Source organism: Chenopodium album, chromosome 8, assembly GCF_948465745.1.
Source record: "Chenopodium album chromosome 8, dcCheAlbu1.1, whole genome shotgun sequence".
In the NCBI taxonomy this organism is placed as follows: Eukaryota; Viridiplantae; Streptophyta; class Magnoliopsida; order Caryophyllales; family Amaranthaceae; genus Chenopodium; species Chenopodium album.
In genome coordinates this window covers 28689084-28699712 of record NC_137841.1, presented here as the reverse complement: position 1 = coordinate 28699712, position 10629 = coordinate 28689084, and the positions used below count along the sequence as shown (strand labels likewise).

At 41.6% G+C, this 10629-nt stretch overlaps 1 non-coding gene across 1 annotated transcript; it reads right to left on the bottom strand.

The window, feature by feature from the left end:
- Positions 1-560: 560 nt before the first annotated feature.
- On the bottom strand, positions 561-667 carry LOC145557172 (small nucleolar RNA R71). The gene has a single exon (XR_014092223.1). It is a non-coding gene; the product is annotated as a small nucleolar RNA R71 (small nucleolar RNA).
- Between the last annotated feature and the right edge of the window lie 9962 nt (positions 668-10629).

Genomic DNA, 10629 nt, shown 5'->3' with positions numbered 1-10629 from the left:
TTATGCCCAGGTGTTCTAGATCAGGTGACATCCCTTTTGATCCTGAGATCGAGCGTTCTTTTCATAGGCAAAGGAGACTCTACAGACAAATTCTGGCGGGTTCTGAGGAGGACAACGATCGAAGAGATCCTCCCACTGATTCTAGTGATACAGATATTCCTTCAGATTTGGAATCAGAGATGACGGCCCAGAAGAAACTCAGTGATTATTCGCAACCGAAGCTCACAGATTTCCCGCACCTTACTCCTACTCCGGCTCTAGATGGAGTTCAATTTGAGATCAAGCCCCAATTTATCACTATGATAGAGAGGAAGCAGTTCAGCGGAGCTAAGGGTGAAGATCCTAATCTTCACATCGCAGATTTCTGCCAATATTGTAACACCATTAGACAAGCCGGGGTTACGCAGGACCAAATCAGGGAGATTCTTTTTCCCTTTTCTTTATGTGGCAAAGCAAAATTATGGTTTAATGGTTTGAATAGAACTGCACTTGGTATTACTGACTGGGAAATTCTTGCTTTGAACTTTTATAATAAATATTATCCTGCAGAGAGAACAGCGGTGCTAAGAAGTGCTATTTAGAACTTCGCTCAAGAGGCCGACGAAACACTATATGAGGCTTGGGAGAGGTTCAAGGATCTACAGAGAGAGTGCCCCCACCACAATCTAGCACAATGGCAATTGATCCAAGCATTCTATAATGGACTTGGAAATTCTTCCAGATCAGTACTAGATTCGGCAGCTAGTGGGAGATTTATGAATTTAAATGTGGATGATGCAGGACAGGTTATCGAGGACATGGCAATACACAATTCCCAATATGGGAATCCGAGGGGGTTTGCAAATAAGGGGAAACATAATGTCGATTCTGTATCCTTTTTGCAAGCTCAATTAACTTCTATTTGTCAAAAATTAGATAATCTTACTACTACTCCTAACTCTGTAGCTAATGTTTCTGCTGTTGCTAACCATGAAGCTTTTTGTGAAAATTGTGGAATTGTAGGTCATTGGGAGCAAGATTGTAGGAGCTCTATGGAACAGGTTAATGCCTTTCAAACCTATAGGCAAAATAACCCCTATTCCAATTCCTACAATGCCGGTTATAAAAATCATCCTTACCTTTCATACCGGAGTACCAATGTACAAAACCCTCCACCTCCACAACAACCACAACAGCAACCCCCACCACAGCAAAAATATTATCATCCTAATGCCGGCCAGAAAAGCCAAGTATCACCCTCATCATCTTCCGACCCTGCCATGACAGAAATTAGAGCGATGCTAGCTAATATGCAAAAGCACGTGGAGAGTAGGGATGCGCAAATAGATTCCATCTTAGCCCACAATAAAATCATGGACAATCAAATTGCACAACTTTCATCTACCCTACAATCCCGTCAGCAGGGAGCTCTACCGTCACAGCCTATCCATCCTACAGATCATGCTAATGCAATCACTCTAAGGAGCGGTTCCCATTATGATGGACCTCCTATGCCACAGGAAGATGGACCAGTTTCTAATCTAGATTCCTCTACATCAAACGGTAATTCTGCTAGCCCTGCAGGGCTACAAAAAGACACTAACCCTACCAATGTTTCTGTGCAGGGTAAATTGCAGGATAAGGGAGGAGTTGTGCAGAGCCCAGTTATCAAGCTTCCATTCCCTAATAGACAACTGAAGAGTAAGCTTGATAAACAATTCGGTAAGTTTTTAGAGGTCGTGAAAAACCTGCAGGTAACAGTCCCTTTCACTGATTTAATCACTCAAGTACCTGCTTATGCTAAATTCATGAAAGACATTCTGACTAGAAAAAGGGCCTTTAATGAAGTAGAAACTGTAGCTTTCACAGAGGAGTGTAGCGCTTATTTGCAAAATAAATCACCTCCTAAATTAAAGGATCCCGGTAGTTTTTCTATCCCTTGTCACATTGGGAATGTTTTTATTGATAAGGCTTTATGTGATCTGGGTGCTAGTGTCAGTGTCATGCCATCATCTATATGTGCTAAATTAAATATGGGGGAATTAAAAATTACTAATATAACTTTACAAATGGCAGATCGTTCGGTAAAATATCCCTTGGGAATTTTAGAGGACGTACCTGTCAGAGTTGGTAAATTTTTCATTCCAGTTGATTTTGTTGTTTTAGATATGGCAGAGGACACACAAATACCCATTATATTAGGTAGGCCTTTCCTCCACACTGCAGGAGCTATTATTGATGTGAAAAATGGTAAACTGACCCTTTCTGTAGGCGACGATAATGTTACCTTTAATTTAGGGAAGGTTTTGAAAGGGCCTATGTTGGAGGAAAATTGTTGTTATATTGATACAATTGATATAATGGACAATATTTGTGTTGATAGCTTGCCACAGGTTCTTGCTAAGGATCCCTTGGAGGAAGTTCTCTGCGGGAATTTATCCAGCGATAATGCAAGCATTTGGGGTAATGAGGTACAAAATATTGAAAAAGCTCTTTCCTTAGAAGAGTTAAGCCCCAAGGAGACAATGAAGGTAGTAAATTTAGTTCAGGAATCAAAACCTGCAGAGGTCAAGAAACCTGAGCTAAAACCTCTCCCTTCTCATTTAAAATATGTTTTTCTAGATGAGCAGGAACTACACCCCGTGATCATCAGTACTGCACTCACTGACCTACAATCTTCCCAACTTCTAGGGGTTCTCAAAACCCATAAGAAGGATATAGGGTACAGTATTGATGATCTTAAGGGTATTAGCCCTGATTTTTGTATGCACAGGATTCATCTTGAGGAAAATTATAAGCCCTGCATTCAACCCCAACGAAGATTAAATCCAAACATGCAGGAAGTAGTCAAGAAAGAGGTGATGAAATTACTCGATGCAGGTATCATCTATCCTATTTCTAACTCCAAGTGGGTAAGTCCTGTGCAGGTAGTACCGAAGAAGGGTGGGATGACTGTGATAACCAATGATAAAAATGAATTAATACCCACCAGAACTGTAACAGGGTGGCGTATGTGCATAGACTATCGTAGACTTAATATCGCCACTAAAAAGGATCATTTCCCCCTCCCCTTTATTGATCAAATGCTTGAGAGGTTAGCTAATCACAAATTCTTTTGCTATTTAGACGGGTATTCGGGATTTTTCCAAATTCCGATTCACCCTGAAGATCAGGAAAAGACCACCTTTACATGCCCTTATGGCACTTTTGCATATCGTAGAATGCCTTTTGGTTTATGTAATGCACCTGCTACCTTTCAGCGTTGCATGATGAGCATTTTTTCTGATTTCATAGAGTCTATTATGGAGGTCTTTATGGATGATTTTAGCGTATATGGTTCTTCTTTTGATTCATGTTTAATTAATCTCGCTAAAATTCTGAAAAGATGTGAGGAGTGCAACTTAGTGCTTAATTGGGAGAAATGTCACTTTATGGTGACAGAGGGAGTAGTCCTTGGTCATATTATATCTGATAAGGGCATACAGGTAGATAAAGCTAAAATATCTGTGATTGAGCAATTACCTCCCCCAGTTAATGTCAAGGGAGTTAGAAGCTTCTTGGGTCATGCGGGGTTTTATCGCCGCTTTATCAAAGACTTTTCTAAAATTGCTAAACCACTGACACAGCTTTTGCTCAAGGATGCCCCATTTATTTTTACTGACGAGTGTCTTGAGGCTTTCAACAGGATTAAGCAGGCTTTGATATCGGCACCCATCATATGTGCTCCCGATTGGAACCTCCCTTTCGAGATCATGTGTGATGCAAGTGACTTTGCCCTAGGAGCCGTGCTCGGACAGAGGAAGGATAAGGTTTTGCATGCTATTTATTGTGCTAGCAAAACCTTAGATGAAGCCCAAGTCAACTATGCCACCACAGAAAAGGAGTTTCTTGCTGTTATATATGCTTTAGAGAAATTTAGATCATATCTAGTTGGTTCTAAAGTTATTGTTTTTACTGATCATGCAGCATTAAAATATTTGATAGCCAAGGCGGAATCAAAGCCAAGGCTACTCCGTTGGGTTCTCTTGCTCCAAGATTTCAACATTGAAATAAAAGATAAAAAAGGAGCAGAGAACGTTGTGGCAGACCACTTGTCACGTATCAGGTATGATGAGGGTAAGGATTCTTTCCCTATAGATGATTCTTTCCCTGACGATAACCTGTATGCAGTTGTAGAGCATCACCCCTGGTACGTCGATTTTGCTAATTATATAGTGGGTGGTACTCTACCTCCTGACTTGTCCTACCAACAGAAGAAGAAATTCCTCTATGATGTTAAACATTATTTTTGGGATGACCCTTTTTTGTTTCGTGAGTGTGCAGATGGATTATTTCGCAGGTGTGTTCCCGAATGGGAGGTTCACGGCGTCCTTACCAGATGTCATACTTCGCCCTATGGTGGACATCATGGCCCCACTAAAACGGTGGCCAAGATTAATGAGTCAGGCTTCTTTTGGCCTACTATGTTTAAAGACGCTAACACTTTTGTGCAGGCTTGTGACTCTTGCCAGAGGACTGGCAACATTTCGCGGAGGCATGAGATGCCCCAAACTGGCATCCTAGAAGTTGAAATATTCGATGTTTGGGGTATCGATTATATGGGGCCGTTCCCATCTTCCAATGGGAATTGTTACATACTTGTAGCCGTCGATTATGTGTCCAAGTGGGTTGAAGCCATGGCTTCACCAACGAATGATTCCAAAATAGTCATTAAGCTCTTCAAGAAGATTATATTTCCCAGGTTTGGTGTTCCACGAGCTATTATTAGTGATGGGGGTACCCACTTCCATGAAAGACAATTGGATAACCTCCTCAAGAAGTATGGCGTACATCACAGAACAGGGCTTAGTTACCACCCTCAAACTAGTGGTCAAGTTGAGGTCTCTAATAGGGAAATCAAGGCGATTCTAGAAAAGGTAGTAGCCAAGTCAAGAAAAGATTGGAGTATGAAGCTTGATGACACACTTTGGGCATACCGGACTGCATTTAAAACACCAATCGGTACTTCACCTTATAGATTGGTTTATGGTAAGGCATGTCATCTTCCCGTCGAATTGGAGTACAAAGCTTTTTGGGCGATCAAAGAGCTTAATATGGATTCTACGGCCGCGGGTAAGAAGAGACTCCTCCAACTCAACGAGTTGGATGAGTTTAGATTGTCGGCATATGATAGTGCGCGGATCTACAAGGAGAAGACCAAGAAGTGGCATGACAAGAGGATCCTACCAAGAGAGTTTGCACCGGGCGATAAGGTTCTTCTCTTTAATTCTAGATTGAAGATTTTCCCAGGAAAGTTGAAGTCTGGGTGGTCCGGTCCCTTCACTGTCACAAAGGTAAACAAATTTGGTTCGGTAGAGTTGGTGAATGACAAAGGTGAAGAATTCAAGGTGAACGGCCAAAGGTTGAAAGTGTATCGTGAAGGTGCTACCATCAGAGATGTGGAGGAGACTCTCCTAACTCCACTCTCAACATGAGTTTCAAGGTGGTGAGAAGGTCGTGCGGGACCTAGATAAACCAGCGCTTTGCGGGAGGCAACCCGTATTTCATGCTTTATAGTCTAGATTTCTTTTTTTTTTTTTATTATTTTCACCGGTTTTAAGTGTTTTTGTATAGGGATGAATTTCACATAGTATAAAGACTTAGAGAAATTTTGAAGAAGAAACAGAAGCGGAGGAAACAGGCACTCTCGGGCCCGATCGGGCGCGCAAGTGATCCAGAATTCAGGGCCAAATACGCCCGATCGGGCGACATTGCCCGATCGGGCGCGAAAGTGAGCTAAAAATCGAAGCAAATTCCGCCCGATCGGGCGACCTTCGCCCGATTGGGCGCGCAAGCTAAGTGGATTCAGGTGTTATTTTCGCTCGATCGGGCAAAATTTTTGGAAAATCGAGTAAAAGAAAAAGAAATGTCGGGCGAAACTCGCCCGATCGGGCGAGAACAGGGCGAAAAATCGTTCGCGTGCGCGCCCGATCGGGCGGAGTTCGCCCGATCGGGCGCGCAACTTGAATTTTGGAAGATGACATCTTCGCCCGATCGGGCGAGGCACGCCCGATCGGGCGCGCCATCAGGACGACTCTCCATAACTCTCTTTTCTCTTCTTTTTTTCCCTCATTTCCTCCTTATTTCTTCTTCTTCATTCACTTTCTCTCTCTAAAACCTCCATTTTCAAACCTTAAACTTTCACTTCAATCTAAGATCCCCTCCAATTCCTCCATCCAAAATCAAAAATTTTTACATATTTCATCTCCCTTCACCTTCCTCTACATTCTATACTAATTTTCCCCAATTTTCCCTCCATTTTTTCTCAAACCCTAAGAGAGAGAAATCTGAAATTTTCTACTATTTTCAACGACAATGGCCTCCAAGCGTTCAAGAAATCAAAGGGGTGAGAGCTCTAGTGCGGCACAACCAGCAATCAACCCGGACCTTCAAATTCCGGGATGGGAGGAAGTTGTAATCGTTTCAGAGGAGCAACGGGTTCGGATGATCAACCTCATCGATCGTCAGGTAATTTCTACCCGTTTCATACATCATCCTACTTTAGCTAGGCTAGGTCTTGACAAATATGTGGAAAAATTGTTTAAGGGCATAGGCATGAGTGGTTTTTTTCAAATGTGTCACGATACTTATGATTATTTAACATTGGAATTTATATCAAGTTTTAATGTTATCAAAATGAATGCACTTATCACTCACGTCCAATTTCGATTGTTGAACAATAATGTGAGATTAACTCTAAAGGATTTTGGTAAACTGTTTGACTTGAAATCGGACAAGCCTATTGAACCTTCTCAAGACCACACCGCCGTGGTCTATAAGAGGTTAACAGGGGAGGATTTGGTAAACCTCCAACATGCCAAAGGGACGTGGATTCAACACCCCGTCCCCAAACTTTGGCAAAGATTTGCCGGCCTCACTATTTTTGGGAGGCATGAACCGGCAAATGTTCGGAGGGATGAATTGGAATTGTTGGCTTCCTTTATAATCCCTAATGCTGAAAAATTAAATTTACCCCATAGGATAGCCAACCATTTTCAAAGGGCGGCCAATGCGGCCGAAGCTAGTAGGTCTAGAGCGCCTATTTACTTTGGAGGGTTAGTGACCCATATAGCTAGGAAGCATTTAGGTTGGAACCCCGATGGCCATAGAAAAGTTGTGGGATCGAACCTAATGGACCTACCTTATTTTGGGAGTTTGAATTGGGTACAACCGGTGGGGAATGATACTTGGTGGATTGTCCACCGACAATCGGGTAGGAGAGACCAAGCGTTTACCTTACCCAACCCCGCCTTGACCAAATTTGAGAGGGGGAAGCCCTCTTATACTTTCGAGATAGATGGTCAAGGTGCGGTTCAACCACCTCACCCCTCACCACAACCTCACCAATCCCCCATTCACCATTCACCTCACTACACACCACCCCCACCTTTCACCTACGGCATGCCTACAATGCCAACTTCCTCGGTCGATTACAATGTCGACCCAAATGCCCCATATGACTTTTCGGCTTTTAGGAGCCAACTAGACCGTATTGAGACGGGGCAAGGAAGGGTAGAGGGCATGATGCAAAACCTAGACTCTAGGTTAAGCACCCTAGATGGGAGGGTTGGTCTTATTGAGAGGAACCTAGGAAGGGGCCTTTACCCCATGTATGATGATTATGCCCGTCGGGGGGCTATTCCTCCCGATTCCCTTACTCCCGATTGGTTCCAATACCCCCAAGGAGGGTATTCTAACCCCGGTGCTTATGGTACTTATGTGGACTACTCTTCGGTCCACGGATATGGGGGTATGGGTGGGAATGTAGACCCTAACTACTATGTCGGTGGTTCGGGGTATGGTGGTGGTGGCTCTAGCCATGGTGGGGTCGGCTCTAGCCACGGTGGAGGGTACTCTAGGATGGATGAGGATGAGGAGTAGGCTACTCTCCCAAGTCAATGAGGGCATTGCTTGATTTGGCTTGGGGGGGGGGGGTGTTCTTTATCTCCCTTCGAAATTCTCTTCCTTCTCTCCCTTTATCTGCTTTCTAGTATAGTTTTTTATTGCTTTCTTATTTATGAAAAATACAAAAAAATTGGAAAAATAAAAATCAAAAATACGTTCCAATGAATTATAAATCATGCTTCCCTGTGCCCCATACTTGAGAAAATTATTTTGATTCTTGGTATTTGATGATGAACATTGTGGATTTGTTGGTCATGATTTGAAGTCTAATTGTTTGGATTCCTTAACTTGCGTCAATTTTGTCCAACTACTTGTGAATATAGTGCCTGACTAGTTGATTTGGTTAGGAAGTGTGTGATAGTTCCATAATTCCTGGTATGTCAATGAATTTGAGTATTGATTTGCAACTATGAGTAGTGTTTCATGACTTTATAATATGCACATGAGGAGGACGAAGGCATTCATTCCTTAGGTAGCCTTCAGAGATATTTAGATACATTTGTTCCCTTCTTGTCACCCATGTTGTTGCTTGTGCCCTTTTATTGTTTATAGCCACATTACAAGCCTTAATTGCCCCATTGGTTACTAGTCCCAAGCTTGGCTTGGGGGAGCTATTAGTGAGTGAGGTGAGGGAGTTTGTAGTGTGCACTTTATTTGCACAATTTGGGTGGGTTTTGAAAAGTAATTTGTTCTTGATCATATTTTTGTTTATATGAGTTTGAAAGTTGTATATATTTGAGAAAATAAAAGTGTGATGAAAAAAAAAGAAGTTCAAAGAAAAAAAGTGAGAAATATGAAAAAAAAAAAAAAAAAGAAAGTGAACTTCTAAGAAAAAAAAAAGAGAAAAAATGCTTGATGTTCAAATGTTCTAAGTGAAGGGTAATCGAAAGAAAGAAAAAAAAAGTTGAGTTTCAATGTAAATATTTCAAGTTATGAGTTCAAGGTTTGTTATTCACTCTTGTTCTACACTATCATGTTTTTATGAGTGAATTTGTGAGTGTTGGGATTGTTTTATTGTTTGGATTATATTTGGTTGTTGTTGGAGTTGGTTATGTTGGAGATGTGTATGATCATTACTTTTGATCATGGTTTTATTAGGATTTGGCTCCCTTAATGCATAGCTTTTCTCTCACATAATCCCAAATTTATCCTACCTTTACCCTAGCCTTACATTACAAGCTTAAAAGACCTTCCGACCATGTGCATAGAAGTTATGTGAATGTGAAAGTGTTGTTTTTCAATGCAAGTTATGACTTGACATATTTCGAGTCGACTAGTAGGATGAGCGTTCAATGTTTTTATATACACGAGAGTGTGAGTTGGGAGGGCATTGTTCACATTAAAGGGGTTTGGGTGGAGAGCGATCGAGTACATTCTTTACTCGCCACATAAATGAGAGTCGAGTGTGTGAGCACTAGTCTTGTATTCTATATGCTCTTGTGGTTTGTTCTACTTGACAATTGTTGGGGAGGAAGGGTGATTAGATGAATAAGATTGATTGACGTCGAAGCATGTTTGTTTAATTTTACCTTGAATCGTTGGCTTTTGATTTGTTGATTGGGGTGAAGTATGTTTTATATGTTCATTGATGAGCTCTTTGCTTAGGGACAAGCAAAGGTTTGGCTTGGGGGAGTTTGATATGTCTATTTTATATAGTATTTTACCCCCGTCCCTCGGTCATAATTAGTAGTGTTTTTGGCCTTTTGGGGCCACTTTTATTGCTAATATGTGTTTTCTAGTGTTTTCGTAGTTTTGGTTAAGTTTTGCAGGGAATTACACCTTTAGAGTATTTTCCCGGGATTTTTATGAAGCGACTACGAGCATTGGAGGAACACGACCACTTTTGGAGCCCAAGGCTGGCTAGAGCCATCGAGCCGGTGATAAAGGGCTCGGTTATTTGGATCACGAGGCAATTGGACCATGTATTCGAGACCCGGGAGGAAATATGGATTGGGCCGAGAAATCTAGCCCAATCGAAGTCCAAGCCTCGAAGATGAAGACCGGGCCCGATCGGGCAAGCATACGCCCGATCGGGCGGTTGCGCGCATGAAGGCTATCAAGAAAGGCGTGCCCAATCGGGTGAGCGTGAGCTCGATCGGGCGCGGCACTTTAGACTGAGCATAGGAAAAAAGGCGGGCCCGATCGGGCGCCCCTTCGCCCGATCGGGCGCGTGTTTTTCCTAGTGACTGATTTAGTTTAGTTAATTCTTGTTTTAGGGGAAGTATATATAAGTTTTGTACAGATTATTTACGGACCTGGCTCTTCTTAGACTTTCTCTCTCTACTTAGTATTTTTCTCTCTCTTAAATTCTCTCTAACTCTTGTTCTTAATTCCTTCATTAATTCCAGATTTAGTTTGGTACAATTTCTTCCCTTTTTAATTTCAGCTATCTTAATTATTTTCTTGTTTATGTTTTTAATTGTTTATTTGATTGGATTAGTTATGATGATTAGTGAGTAGTTTAATTCTAGGGTTTAAGGGGATCCATAATTAATATGAAGGGATAGCTTGTTATTGTTGATTGTTGATATTGCATGATAATTTCCTATTGAATTGTTTTAACTCTTTGCAATTAGAATATGAATCGAGCAGATGTAATTTGGTTGTGAATGTTTAGCAATATTGAATTGATGAATCGAGCAGATGTTGATTTAATATTAAAGGCTATTTTTAATAGGAACTTAGGTCTAATAAATTGCGAGAGCC